Below are 15,142 nucleotides of genomic sequence, written 5' to 3'. Positions count from 1 at the left end.
TTCTTGCATTTTACCTGTGTGTGTGTGTGTTTTCTTGCATTTTACCTGTGTGTGTGTGTGTTCTTGCATTTTACCTACCCATATTCACTCTTTTATTGTAATTGAAGCAAAAGGAGTTACTATCGGACACTGTAACGTTAAGGGAAAAAATTTAAAGCAAGACCTACTTCAAAATTTTAGAGCCAATTCGTTATATGTAGCTCATGATTTTGTTTTTACTGAAAGAAAACGCTGCTTCAACATAGCCATGGGTTCACACTTACCATTTGTTTTCTGAAAAACTTTCTAAAATTGAAAAATATAAAGACCCGTAGTGCTCCTGCCAAATCAAAAAAGAAAAAAAGGGGGAAGACTGTATTATTATAGAGATTTAGACGGATGTGATCTATTATTTGGTTTATACATGAAAATTGGTATCTAGAAAGCTCTTTCCAGTGGGATATTTTAAAAATCCAGAAAGGCTGTTGGGGTGGGTTTAATAGGTTTGCCAGCAAAATTTCAAACATAAACATTCACTGAGATATGAAAATGTTTTATAAGTCTGCTTTTCTCCCTGGGGGCTACATAGTAAAAATAGTCACTATTCTTGAATACCGGGTTGGATAGGAACTGTTACTTGCTTAAGGCACATAGGCAAACTGCTGTCTTCCAGGTTGGTTTAGCTACACTGCCAGGTTGGGAGAAGACAAGAACTGCATAGATTGCAGTTCTCAAAAATTACCCTCAAACTCTAATACTGGCAACTTCCCTCTGTGAGGCAGAGGGACTTGCATCTACATTTCCTATACTAAAACTGTGCATTTATTCAATGAGCAAACATTTACTGAGTCCTCATGACCTAAGTATGCTGCTGATTGTCACCCACAGCTCATGGAGAAGGACCTGTAGATGACAACTGCCACACCTGGAGTGTTATGATGAAAGCGCATGCTTAGCGCATGCTATTGTGGGAACGGGCAGCAGCTCTAATGAGAGCATTCAGGGAAGGTGTTTTGGAGGAGATGATATCTGAGTCAAAATTGTGTAGGATAAGTATGAGTTAACCTTGCCAAAAAATGAAGAGAAGAAAAGTAAATTAGGCAAGGGAAGCAGCATGTGCAAAGGCAGCCACGAAAGCCCCTGTCATATTCTGGGAGCCTCAAGAATTACCAACCATACTGTGGAATAGATACCTATTTAGGCAGGTTTAAGAGTTCTGGCTCAATATTAGTATAGTAGTCCTCTCCAGCCTGCAGTATTAGATTTCTGAAAATCCTACAAGTAGAATCCTGCTGATTTTACAAAAGACTTCATAGAGCAAAGTCTTTACAGATTCTGTGGACTAATAAGACTTTCTAGAACAAAATAGGGTCTTCAATTATGAGTGAACGACCAAGGAAACAAATAATATATATTTTTAAACTGCATTAAAATAACAGCTTATGGATAACATTTTCTATATCCCTAATGGGCACTGTACAAATCAAATCAGTTCCTTGTTGTCTAGAAATTCTAGAATCATCCTCCATGGCAGGTTCGGAGATATGCTTACAAATTAAGCTTGCCTTTTTGCAGATAATATGCCTGCTGAGAGGCATTTTCTTTTTGCATCAATTCTCCATCCAGCTCAATGCCCTGGATTTCTGACTCCCAGTCCTACTGGTTTCCCAAGGACCCAAGGCTGGAGTCCCAAGCCTCATAACTCAATTCACTTCCCTCCCTCCTAAGGGGCAGGAGTGCAGCAATAAAGGTTCAGGTTTCAATGTAGGGAATACAAGTAAGATTCTGATCAAGGGATACCCAGTTAACCAAATGACCAGTACAAGGCAGTATGGTGAAGTACAGTGCTATGGGAGTTCAGAAGGAAAAGTCAGTTCCAGCTGGGCTGATCAGACAGCATGGAGAAGCTAGCGTGTGATTTGGTTGTGAAGGATGACTAATATTCCAGTTGGCAATGGCAATGAACTGGTAGAAGAAAGGGTATTCATGGGAGAAAGCAACTGTTTGAACAAAACAGTGAGAGGAGGCAACTGGCTGGTGTGTGAAGATGAGAAGGTTTATTTGGCCAGAGTTCAGTAGGAGACTCTGACAACAAACCAGGTATATGGTAAAACGGGTAAGAACGTGGGTTGAGGGAGTAGGGGTAGAAAGTAAAGAGATAAAATTTTAATGGTGATAATAATTATTTACAATATCATGCTGAAATGTGCTTCATTTCAATTTATACCAAATACAGAACTTCTGCTGAAAACACCAAAAATGTGTGAAATGCAACTGCTCTGGCACTGCTGTTTGCTATATATAATAAACCTGAAATATGGTTCTGAATTTTAGTTCATGTCCAATATGTGCCCAAGTCTTATTATTTATTCTTGGAAATTGTACCCAAGATTCGTTTCCTTATTTCCATTCCCACTGTCTCAACCATAGTCCCAGCTCTCATCACTTCCCGCCTAGAAATGACCTCCAATCCAATTCATCCTTTATTCATGCATTTCTTCGATACACTGTTATTAACCACCTACTTTACAGGAAACTGCAGTACTCTCACAGTGGTTAGTGGTAACCAACAGTGGCTGGAAGAAGCTTTGGTTCCTGGGAATACGAAGAACACAGTACAAACTGCCCTTTAGAGCTTCATAGTGCATGCCACCAAATCAGTATGCCTAAATCCCCATTCCATGTCTATCCTCCCCTCCCCAAGTCACTTATTTATATCTGCTCTTTATCTTGCCCATTAGATAAAGCCTTTTTTTTTTTTTTTTTTTTTTTTGGTATCGTTGTTAGGGTGCCTTGATGACTCTGACTAACTCTGTTCAACATAATTTCCCATTATTGCCTAAGACAAGCTCTTCACTCTGGCTGCTAAGTCTCATCACCATCTTCAGAAATCATGTCTTTCCTGCCTCCAGATTTTCATTCATTCCTTTCTCTCTATTCTCCCTGTCCAGCTTCAGACTGACTGCATATTTCTAGACTGACCAAAATGTTACCTCACAAGAATGTTTTGAAGATTCAATAAAATAATCCGTGTGAATATTTAGAATGGTCTCTGACGCACAGTAAACCTTCAGTAGTTGTAAACTATTGTTATTACCCTTCAAAATCCAATTCAAATATGTCCTCCATGAAATTTTGACTACTTAATTTCTCTGGGTTCTAATTTCCTAGTCTGAAGAGTGAGAGGTTAGGTGAATTCAAAATAATTCTTCTTAAGCCTACACCATTCTTTCTCCTCTCTGAACTGCTATTACACTTTCAATCAGTAAGAATAATAATCACCATTTACTATGTGCCAGGCAATGCAGAAGTACATTTTAAATGCATTATCTCATTTAATTTTCATGAGAGTCCTATGAGATCTGTCCTGTTAGAGAGGTTGCAAGACCTGCCTGTGGTCACAAAGTTGGTGAGAGGCAATGCTGAGATTGAAATCCCTAGTATCGGATTCCAGAGTCAAACACCCATAACCAGATTATAGAGTGAAATGAGGAGTGAACTAGAAGGAGGAAAGAGAGATGTTGAATATGGGCTAACCTTTCAAGAGGCTTGGCAATGAAGGGAGGAGAGGTAGAGACAAAGGGATCACAGATTTTGTTGTTTTTGAAGGTGGGAGAGATGTGGGCATGTTTGTACACTGAAAGCAAAGCATCATATAAATGGATTAACTTTAGAACTAACTGTCTTCCTCTGAGGCAAGAAGGAAGGAGGGCAAGAATGGATAGTGATCCAAAGAAGATAAACTCTCTTCGATGGAACAATAAGATTTAAAAAATCATGATGCCAGTTTTGTTAGCAGGAATCTAGATTCGTCATTCCTTCAAACATTCAATACTGACTGGATGCTTACTAAGAACTAGGTAAAGCAGTTTGTGCTGGGGAACAATGACAAATAAGACATGATCCATATAGCCTCACAGAGCTAATAATAAAGTGATATATTGCCTTTACATTTAATTGGGAAAATATGAAGTTAATTTCTTTAAAATGTGTGAATGGATAATGATCTCAACATGAGACAGTGATACAGTGCTATCATTGAAAGCATTGTGCAAAAGCACTAAATACTGACAATACATTTTCACTTCGTTATTTTTCTTAACCTTCTGCTTTTTATTTTCATGATAAGCTATAAAAATAAATGACATCAAAGAATTCTTCCAACATAACATTTAGGAAAATAAAAACTGGAAATACTTTCATGATGTGTTCCCCCCCACCAGGAAATATTGGAAATACTGCAATTATATTGCAATATATTTAATAGGGTATCAAAGAAACAATATCTGAACTAATTTTCTTTACAGAGTTGATTTATACTCTGTTGATTTATACAGTTGGAATTCTGTATGTAATATTTAAGGTCTAGGTTTGATATAAAATATTCAGAATATATCCAGAAAAAATCTATCTCTACCTTAAAAGAATAAAGGGCAAATGTAGCAGGATGGACTCAAAGTTATTTCAGTTTACCTTTGTCTCCAATTCAAAATTTAACTGAAAAGAAAAGAAAGAAAAGAAAAAGAAAAAAAATACACAAATTGGGCCTGTTTGAGAATGAATTAGAATATTTTTAAAAATTCACAAAATGGTGCCAGCAGTATTGAGATTTAAAAATTAAAAAGATAAGGAAATATAATACATCTTATTGTGTAATATAAAATCCTAAATTTATAGAAAATCTACTTTGAACACAGCAAGGATTTTGCCCAAATTTATTGTTTTTTATTTTTTTTAAAGATTTTATTTATTTATTTGAGAGAGAGAGAATGAGAGACAGAGAGCACGAGAGGGAGGAGGGTCAGAGGGAGAAGCAGACCCCCCGCTGAGCAGGGAGCCCGATGTGGGACTCGATCCCGGGACTCCAGGATCACGACCTGAGCCGAAGGCAGTCGCTTAACCAACTGAGCCACCCAGGCGCCCAGGATTTTGCCAAAATTTAGACCATACCCCCTGGAAACAAAAAAAAAAGGTGATTAGGTAAGTTTATCCATTTTTAGGACTTGGATTCCTTAATTCCCAAGTCCCATACATCATCTGATCTCCCCCTCCTCCCAATCCTGGTAGGCAGTTGATGAGACCTGTATGGCATTATTTTAATGAGGATCCTACTAGACTACCTGATGCAGTTGGATGCCTACGTGGGAGTCATAAGCAGGAAATCACTTGAAACTTGAACAGTAACAATTTAGTACTTTAGAGGAATGTCATACATTCCAACAATTAATTTGCCAGGAGAATAAAAGCCCATCTTAGAAAACAAGGAAAATTGAAGAACTAAACCAGAAATACTAAAAAATATTTGGTAGTATTTATCTAAACTGAATTTTGTTAAATTACTATTAACCCATTTAATCCAATGACTGGCACTTACTGCCAGACTGCTGTGTATAGCCCAGGTGTTAGTCCAAGGTTGTAAGGGGCAAAGGCATAAGAATGAGAGTTGGGAGGCACCAGAGGAGAGGGCCAAAGGGAGGAGGAAGAAAAGGGAGAGAGAGGGAGGCAACGGGCAGGTAGTAACCTTTAGATGTCTTACCGTCTCAGCACATAAAATGTACTATACTTTGAGCACTAGTTTTAGTAAGCAACACACACAAGTCGGTATGGTATAAATGGTACATGGGGTGAAGAAATGAAACTTGGAGAAATAAGAGAAAAACTGTTAACACAGTAGAAATTTACATTGGAAGGTTTAAATCAAACTTATTAGTGTGTGGTGGACAAAAAGAGCCTGACAGGGAAGAGGGCTTTCAAGACAGACTTTTGTGAGTTACTCTTGTTTCTATGACCCACGGAAGGAAATCATTTGACTTTTGAAACTTGAAGCACAGAACTATCTTCTCTATTACCTAATAAGTTGGTATTGTTGAAATTTAAAGTTTTACTTTCACTCTATTCTTTACGATACTGTGAGTAACCGTTGTGCCAATTACTTAGATAAGCACTCTAAATCCAGTTTCTCCTCTCTTCCCGAATAGGGAAGGAAAAGTGAATAATTTCAAGCCCAAGGAGTGAGATTATAGGTGCGAAGAATGACTCATGGAGTGAGAAGAGGAGGGCACACAGAACACCTAGGAGTCAGCAGAGGGTCAAGAGGTGGGGAAAGAACAGAGAAGGAGGCACTAGGGGCTGGGGGAGGCATGAAGAGAAGCCAGGCGAGGTCAGTATTTCAAGGAGGACCAAAAAGGTCAATGAGGAGGACCAGAAAGACTGAGGTTGTCACTGGAGATCATAGCAAGCACGACTTCTAGAGGACGCTGTGGGCGGACAATATACTCTGGTGAGTTGGGATGAATTGGAGGAGGCACCGGCTGAGTGGTGCCTGAAGCATGTTCATTAATCATTTACCAGGCAAGCCAAAGCCAAGTAAAATTTTGAAGTGATTTCCCAGTACTTTTCTGTGATACTTTTATTGTTACTTGCCCACCCAAGTGAGAGCACCTTGAGGCCAAAAATCAGCTTAGCTTCAGGACATAGCCGGGGACAGAGTAGCTAACATCATCAGCATCTCCCACATTAGACATAGTAAAAGAAAATGCATTCCATTATTTCACAACAAAATCCTGGTTACAGGAGGAAGTAAAACATATCTACCATCTTTAAAGTTGCAGGAACTAGTAAACAAAAAACCAACCCAATTTATTTAAATGAGTTAGTGATTAGGATATACATCATATCCCAGATCTTCAGATTTCTTCTGAATTAAGTTTCCCAAACACTAGACTCATCAGCCAAAAAACAACACAGGTGCACTGTGGTAGAACATGTACTTGGATATTATATTTTGGGTTTAACTGATTTCTTTATAATCACGTTAACCTTTTGATGTTTTTGTTTCTTCCAGTCTTTCCTGGGTTTTCTTTTATTTTTCATTTGTTTGTTTTGTAATATTGGAATAATACTGAATATTGTTTCGTGGTCCTCACTTCTAAATATAATCTGAGAATATTCTCACCTCATTAAATATTTTTATAAGATTATTTTTTGACAGATACTTATCTATATATATATATCATAATTCACTTAAGCACACCCTCTTCAGGGAGGTTTATAGAGTGTACTGACTTTTCTTTATTATAAAGAACACATATTGCCTTAATAGAACACTTAAAACAAACAACGGGTTTGAATTTTCATGGCTTGAGGTGCAGAACAAATATCTGCTGTTCTTTGTTTATTTTTTGTTTTTACTATTTTTGTTTATTTATTTTTTTTGGTGGGCAGCAAAGAAAGGTTTATTGAGAGATAGCAAAGAGTACAAAGCTCCCGAGGAGGGAGCGGACTTAAGAGGGTTGCCCTATTTTTTATTTTTTACATATTTTTATTTTTTAAATATTTATTTTTAAATATTTATTTATTTATTAGGCACATGCATGCCAGCAGGTGGCAGGGGCAGAAGGCGAGGGAGAGAAAGAGAACCCTGAAGCAGACGCCCTGCTGAGCACGGAGCCCCACTCAGGGCTGGATCCCAGGACCCTGAGATCATGACCTGAGCTGGAACCATGAGCAGGATGCTCAACAGACTGAGCCACCCAGGCACCCTACCTTTCTTTGAATAACAATAGTGCCAAGTCTGCACAAATGAAGGTTGACAATTTTACTGTCATTCTGAGTTGATGGCAAAATATAGGTCTTCAGTATCTTAAATATCAACATTTAAGGTCTAAAATGTAAGTGTTTCTTACCAGATATTAGTTTAGCATTTTTCTTTTTTTTAAGATTTTATTTATTTATTTGACACAGAGAGAGACAACGGGAGAGGGAACACAAGCAGGGGGAGTGGGAGAGGGAGAAGCAGACTCCCTGCTGAGCAGGGAGCCCTATGCGGGGCTCGATCCCAGCACCCTGGGATCACGACCCGAGCCAAAGGCAGACAGGTAACGACTGAACCACGCAGGTGCCCCTAGAATTTTTCAAAAGTATGATCCATAAAACATTAATCCCAGAGGTTACATTCTCAGATGAGGTACATAAAAAGTTACATATAAAACCAGTAAGTTAGAAAAATACTGTCTATTGTATCTTTCTTTTAAAAATACGTATGGGCTCACAAGGCATAGGATCAGGACAAGTCCTGCAGAAAAGAAATCTATTTACTAATGCTTATCACAGTATTTTTCAAATTTATCTAACCATGCAACCCCTTACTTTGTACTGTTAATTATTACCTTTAATTCTATAAAAGCACACTTCGGGAAATTGTAATCTAGGCAATACAAGGAAATGAAAGTTTTTCTAATCAAGTTTTTCATTTAATTGCTTAAGCAGTCTGACATGTGAACTTTGAAAGAAGCATAAAGATCTTATAAATGCAAAGTACTATCCTTATTACCAGTTAAGATTTTTATCCTGCTGAACAGTACAAAATAAGACATTTAAGTGTAAAACTGAACAGAATTCTAACCAACACAGAATTAAGCAAATTGCTACTCTTTAGCAATATATTTGGTATTTAATACCAAATTAACCAAATTTTTTAGCTACGTTTCTTTCCCAAAGTTTCTCTATTAAAAAAAGAACATGGTGGGGGCGCCTGGGTGGCTCAGTCGTTCGTTAAGCGTCTTGCCTTCGGCTCGGGTCACGATCCCACAGTCCTGGGATGGAAGCCCCGCATTGGGTTCCCTCCTAAGTGGGGAGCCTGCTTCTCCCTCTCCCACTCCCCCTGCTTGTGTTCCCTCTCTCGCTGTCTCTCTCTCTGTCAAATAAATAAATAAAATCTTAAAAAAAAAAAAAAAGAACATGGTGAACCACTTTCAGATTTTTATTCTAACCTAAGCTCTTGGAGCTGCAGTTTCTCCATCCATAAAATAGGAATCAACAGAATCTATCATGTAGGTTGATACATGGATTCAATAAAATCATTAACACAAAGAGTTTATCATGGACCCGACACAAAAATAACACTCAATAAACATGAGCTATTTTAAAGGACATTTTAATCCTATTTTATCTCATAGATCATTTTATTTTTCTGAGCTTTTTTTCCCCCCAGATATACAGTATAAAACAATATTAATTGCAAACGCTTTCAAAACTCTTAGCTAAGACAACAAAACAAAACCAAGCTAAAAATGTCCTCAAATGATATATATAGATATATATCTATATATCTATATCTATATATATTACATGTTTAAATCTACAAGGAGCTTTGTACGCCCCTCCCCCATTGCCAATGATTCATCAGGTGGCTGCCCAGTGACTGCTTAATCTCCAAATCTGGTCAAGCAAGCTTCCTAGGGGGTCAGGGCCTCTCTGTACAGGCTGCTACTGTTTCCCTTAGGGTGAGTGCTTTGTGTAAAAACAGTCAAATGGTAAGTAACATTTTACATTCAAAGTAGCAACATGGTGCAGTGAGACACAGCATTATGTCTTGAAAGGAACACTGGCTTCCAAGTTTGAAGAGCTGGATGCTAATCTAATATCTACCATTTTTTGACCCTATAGAAATGATTTAATTTCTGAGCCTTAAGTATCTCATATACTTAGTATAAAGAATACTTGTTTTCCTCTCTTTTAGGACACTCTGATGGACAATGAGATAATATAGTGAAAAATCTTTGACAGCTGCAAATACAAATATAAATATTAAGGAAGAATATATTATTTCAATTTCACCATAGTGGTTAGGAAGGGCATACGTATACATGCCCCAAAATAACACACTGGAACAGAAAATCTATGACCTATCTAAATCATGCAGTTGATCACAGAAGATTTGATTGCAAGACTAGTGTGCTTTGGACCTTGCCGTAAATGGGAAATCTTTAACATAACACTGAGATTAACCCATTTTATTTATTTTTCAATAATCTTTTTTTCACCCCTTTTAATTTATCTGGTCATATTTTTTTCAATTATTCTAAAGAGTGTCTAGCACAAAATAAAAGTTTAAAAATTTATTGTAAGTTTGAATTATTCTAAGAAATGTACCTGTATTATAATTTTTATAATTATAAATTTTTATAATTTTAATGTATTTTTCTCAAAATTTTCTCTTCCTCATCATCACCTTATTAAGAACCGAAAATCAATAAAAATGTTTTTTTCCTGAATCTTCTCTGCTTACTAATTTCCCCCATTTTAAAAGCAGCATTCCAGGTTTTTAGCAGATGACATGCTAAGAAAACAAATGGCTAAAATGCATTTGGTTAAAAACACTAGCTCCAGAGTCAGACATGATTTGGGTTTTGTAGCTGTAAATTTAAATAAAATTATTAATTTTAATTATTAATTTCTATGAATTGCAGTTTTTTCCTCTGTAGCATGGAGATAGTTCATACTTCCAAGTATTGGTTGGAATAGATAAAGAAGCCACGTAGCCAAATTTACTGAGTTCTTAGTTTTGCTGGGCACTTTACATACACTATCTAGTTTAATCCCTACAAAATGTTATAAAACAGCTTCAGTGCCTGTCATCATAGTAAGATTTCAGTAAGTATTCTTAGATGATACTGTTTCACAAAAAAGCTGAGCATTTTTCTCAAAGAAAGATTAAGGAATAGTTGTCAGTATAAGGTGGGAGGTTGGTTGCCCATGAGTAGGCTGAACCAGGTCATAATTACCTTTGTTTTAACATAAATGCTAAACTGGGTTTACACTAACTGTTCAGTCCTTCTTTTCTTTGAACAGAAATACTCAAAACCCAAACCTTCAAAAGAAGGAAATGCTATGGGAATGAAAAAGTATCCCTTCTTCAATAAATTTTCAAACCCTATCTTTCATCCTCCCATTCACAGAAAATGCTAGCATGTACACATTTAGACACACACACACTTCTTTATATCAGGCTTGTAGGGGACACTATTGTGTGTCTCTTTAGTATCTAATTCCATTCTTCCATCTTAATAGAACTCCCTGCCTTTATTTTCTTGATTTGTTCCAGAACCTGTGCTTCTTTGAATAAACTTTCATGGTCTACTTGAAAAATAATGGTTCTTCAGGAGTAATTTTGAACTATATTCTGTCTAATGGTCTTTCTTAAAATTCTATCTTATTAATCTCAGTGGGAATAAAAAAACAATTTTAAGTATAGAGAAAAGAATAACTTTATAAGAGTATTGCCTCCATCATGTGGGTTTTTAAGACTATTTTTAGAAAGAAAAGGTTTTTAAAATTTTTTTAACTTTTTTTTTAAGATTTTATTTATTTGACACAGAGAGAGAGCACAAGCAGGGGGAGCGGCTGGCAGAGGGAGAGGGAGAAGCAGGCTCCCCACTGAGCAAGGAGCCCCAGGGTCGATCCCAGGACCCTAAGATCCTGAGATCATGACCTGAGCCGAAGGCAGATGCTTAACCAACTGAGCCACCCAGGCACCCCTCAACTAATTTTTTTTAAAGATTTCATTTATATTTGAGAGAGAGCGAGCGAGCGAGTGAGAGAGAGAGAGCACGTGCATGAGCAGGGGGGAGGGGCGGAGGGAGAGGGAGAAGCAGACTCCCTGCTGAGCAGGGAGCCTGACTGGGTGGGCCTGGATCCCAGGACCCAGAATCATGACCTGAACCGAAGGCAGACGCTCAACCGACTGAGCCACCCAGGCGCCCCAGGAAGGAAAACGTTTTTAAGCCATGTTACATTTTTATAATTGAGTCATCAATGAATTAAGAAATAATGCATGCTTGGTTATCTTATCTGTATTAAGTGGTTATTTATGAACATTTTCTGTTAAAAAATGTAGGTTCCAATTCTGCTTCTACCACCAGCTAGCTGTATGATCTTGATCTTAATGTCCCTTGGCCTCAGTCTCCTCAACTTTGAAAAAAGGACTTTGAAAAAAAGGACTTGATGATCTCTCCCAACTTTTCCAACTGTCAAATTTTTCTAATAGTTGGTAGAAAAAAAAAATGAGGATATATGAAATATTTTTTAAGTAAAAAGCTAAAAAAGGATAATTCAATTTGAGATGTACGATTTCTATAGTAATTATGCCTTTAGTGTTTCCTGGCTATATGTTTACATAGTATAGAAAGCCCCTATGAAGAGTGTAAGAGCAAATAGAGTCCTGGAAGCTATGCAGGAGGGAGAGTAATTTCACTGAGTGAGTCAAAGATATGATGCTCTGTTAGTTGGTAATTAGTAACACTTGATGCTTAAACAAAAGGTTCTTAGAGGATGCTTAGTAAAAGTAGCTTTGCCATAAATATAGTCAAATGTGACATGAGAAATCCATGTACCTTATATCATTAAAACTGGAATATAAAGATTCAGAATATCAAAAGAAAGAGACAAACTTCAAAATAAAAGCTGAAGCAGAAATGTTCGAAGTAATTAAGTCTAGTAATAAAAGATCTGCAATTAGCTTGAAATTCTCACTGGAAAAGCACAGGGAATTTCTATGTAATAAATTAAGAAAATAACACAATACTATTATCCAGGCACTGAGAAAAATACCAAATAGCAACAACCAGAACAGTAAGAGTAACAATTTAACCAGTTTAACAATTTGAAAAGTATGATGAAAGTATGAAGAGTACATTTAAATCTTACACCAAAAAACTAGATTGTGTTACATATACTTTAATAAAGTTTTCCTAATGTTGTTTCATTTATTGGGCCCTGCCTCTGTGCAAGCATTGTTATTATGAACCATGGGAGATACAAAAGAAAGAGATGTTATTTTGCCTACTGGACTTAGTTCCTGTAAAAACAAACAGGGCATGTCCTGTGTGTATATCTTGGTAATCCTGGTTTGATAAGTAACATGTAAATTTTTTTAAAATTTTTCTGTTTTCAGGCTTACAAATGATGGAAATAAAATATACAGGAAATGCTTCATAAATTTAGAAAATCATTTGTTTTCATTTCCTTTCATGATATTTAAGAACTAATTAAAGACAGGTAAACTGTCTTTTTTTTTTAGATTTAATTAATTAATTATTTATTTATTAAAAGATTTTATTTATTTATTTGAGAGAGAGAGCACGAGCAGGGGGAAGAGACAGAGGGAGAGGGAGAAGCAGACGCCCTGGTGAGCAGGGAGCCCGATGCAGAACTCGATCCCAGGACCCTGAGATCATGACCTGAGCCAAAGGCAGACGCTTAACCGACTGAGCCACCCAGGCGCCCCTAGATTTATTTATTTATTTTAGAGAGAGAGAGAGAGCACAAGCAGGAGGGGCAGAGGGAGAAGGAGAGAGAATCTTAAGCAGACTCTGTGCTGAGCATGGAGCCCAACAGGGGGCTCGATCCCATGACCCTTTGATCACAACCTGAGCCGAAACCACGAGTCACATACTTAACTGACTGCACCACCCGGGAGCCCCTCAGGTAAACTACCTTAAACCCAAAGTTTGTTCGTCGTTTTAGATTTTCATTAATGGAGGTGGAAATCAATATTCAACAATCATGGAATAGTCAGCCATCAATTTATGTGGCCATTTAAGGTGACAAGTATAACATATGTCAATACATGGAAAGAAGCATATACAGAAAGGTAAAATGAGGGAACAAAAAGCAGCACATGAAGGATGACCCATGCAGGATCACAACCTCCTAAACACGTGTGATGGGCATTAAGAGAAGCATAAAGGAACAAAGAGAAAGTGTCTCTGTGTGTAGTATATGAGCAGTATTACACCACCTTCCTCATACAAGGAGAGAAAGACAGCTATTTTCTGGTGGGTGTATGGTAAATTCCAGAGCTAAAAAAAATCTACATGGAAACTTCTAATTTTCTACTCTTACTATCATGAACCATCCAAACTTTTTTTTTTAAAAGATTTTATTTATTTATTTGAGAGAGAGAATGAGATAGAGAGAGAGTATGAGACGGGGGAGGGTCAGAGGGAGAAGCAGGGAGCCCGATGCGGGACTCGATCCCGGGACTCCAGGATCATGACCTGGGCCGAAGGCAGTCGCTTAACCAACTGAGTCACCCAGGCGCCCCCATCAAAACTTTTTTAAAAAATATTTTATTTATTTATTTGAGAGAGAGAGAGCAAGAGCACAAGCAGGGGGGAGGGGCAGAGGGAGAGGGAGGACCCTGGGATCATGACCCGAGCCAAAGGCAGACGCTTAACTGACTGAGCCACTCAGGCATCCCACTGAATTTTAGATATAAAGAAAAAAATTTCATTTGAAAGTCCAAAAATTTCATAAGCATAAAAGCCAAAATTTAAAATTCCATATATCTGGTATATAAAATAGGATGTGTATTAAAATTTCTATTCATTATTTAACTAAAATTTTATTTTCAAGTGTTTTCTCATTTTTTTACTAGTTTCTTTAAGGAATGCAGTGTAGCAGTATAGCTAAACAAGGGTGCTTCGAAAAATGTAAAATCTTTAAGAGTCATAAAGGTTTTCCAAATGAAAACCAATTGCTTTCCAATTTAAATTTAGACATTTTCAAATTTATATCAACTCTGAAAGGAAACAACAAACACATAGACAACTGTTAATTTCTATGCTCTCAAATAAACAGCAATGTCATTCTGCCCCATCAGCCAGCCTGTTACTTTTCTTCTTTTCTCTTTTAATTTCTGTTCATTTGGGGAAAAAGAATACTAAGTTATTATTAATATAAGTAGCCTATATTATGTAAATTTTTAATTGTCAAGAAATACTACAGAAGCAAATGCCCTATGCATTCTTTCGACTTTTAGGTGCCCTCATGCTGCCCCCTGCTGCCCAGTGTCCACTGTTACTGAAAATTGTCTCAAACTTTTCAACCTTTGCTACTTCTCTTTATTCTCCCCATCAAAACTTACCTTGCCAGAGATCCAGACCACCTAAGTTTTCCTCTACTCAGGCTAATGGGTAAATGGTAATATAAGAAATAACTAGTTTCCTCCTATTTATCCGATCACCATTTTTTGGCTAATTACAAGCACTTGAATTGGTGTTCTATTGGAAATGACTGACATCCAGATTCCCTAGCTTGGGATTCCAAATCCCTCTTGTGTTGGTTCCAAGCTACCATCACAGGTCCATCTCTCCCAGTCTCTAACCCCCACACATTATAGCTAACTAACACTGGACTTCGAGCTGGTCTTTGCAAATGCCATGTGTTTCCTCTCCTCCTTGCCTATGCCCACACTGCTTTCTTTACCTGGAATTTCTTCTCTCAGTTTCTACATATTTGTAAGGCTATGTGTCTTTCAAGGCTCTGGACAAAAGTATCTTCTCCATGAAGTTTGTCCCAATTCCCAACTGCTTCTCTTCTC

General features: G+C 37.3%; 1 protein-coding gene across 1 annotated transcript in view; it reads right to left on the bottom strand.

Moving 5' to 3' along the window:
• The window catches only part of EPC1 (enhancer of polycomb homolog 1), a 96,083-nt gene that overhangs the window by 70,636 nt on the left and 10,305 nt on the right, over nucleotides 1-15,142 (bottom strand). The gene's annotated exons all lie outside the window — the stretch shown is intronic.

This window comes from Mirounga leonina, unplaced genomic scaffold (assembly GCF_011800145.1).
Source record: "Mirounga leonina isolate KUSES-001 unplaced genomic scaffold, KU_Mleo_1.0 Mir_413, whole genome shotgun sequence".
NCBI classification, from domain to species: Eukaryota; Metazoa; Chordata; class Mammalia; order Carnivora; family Phocidae; genus Mirounga; species Mirounga leonina.
This window is presented reverse-complemented; position numbering and strand designations above follow the sequence as displayed.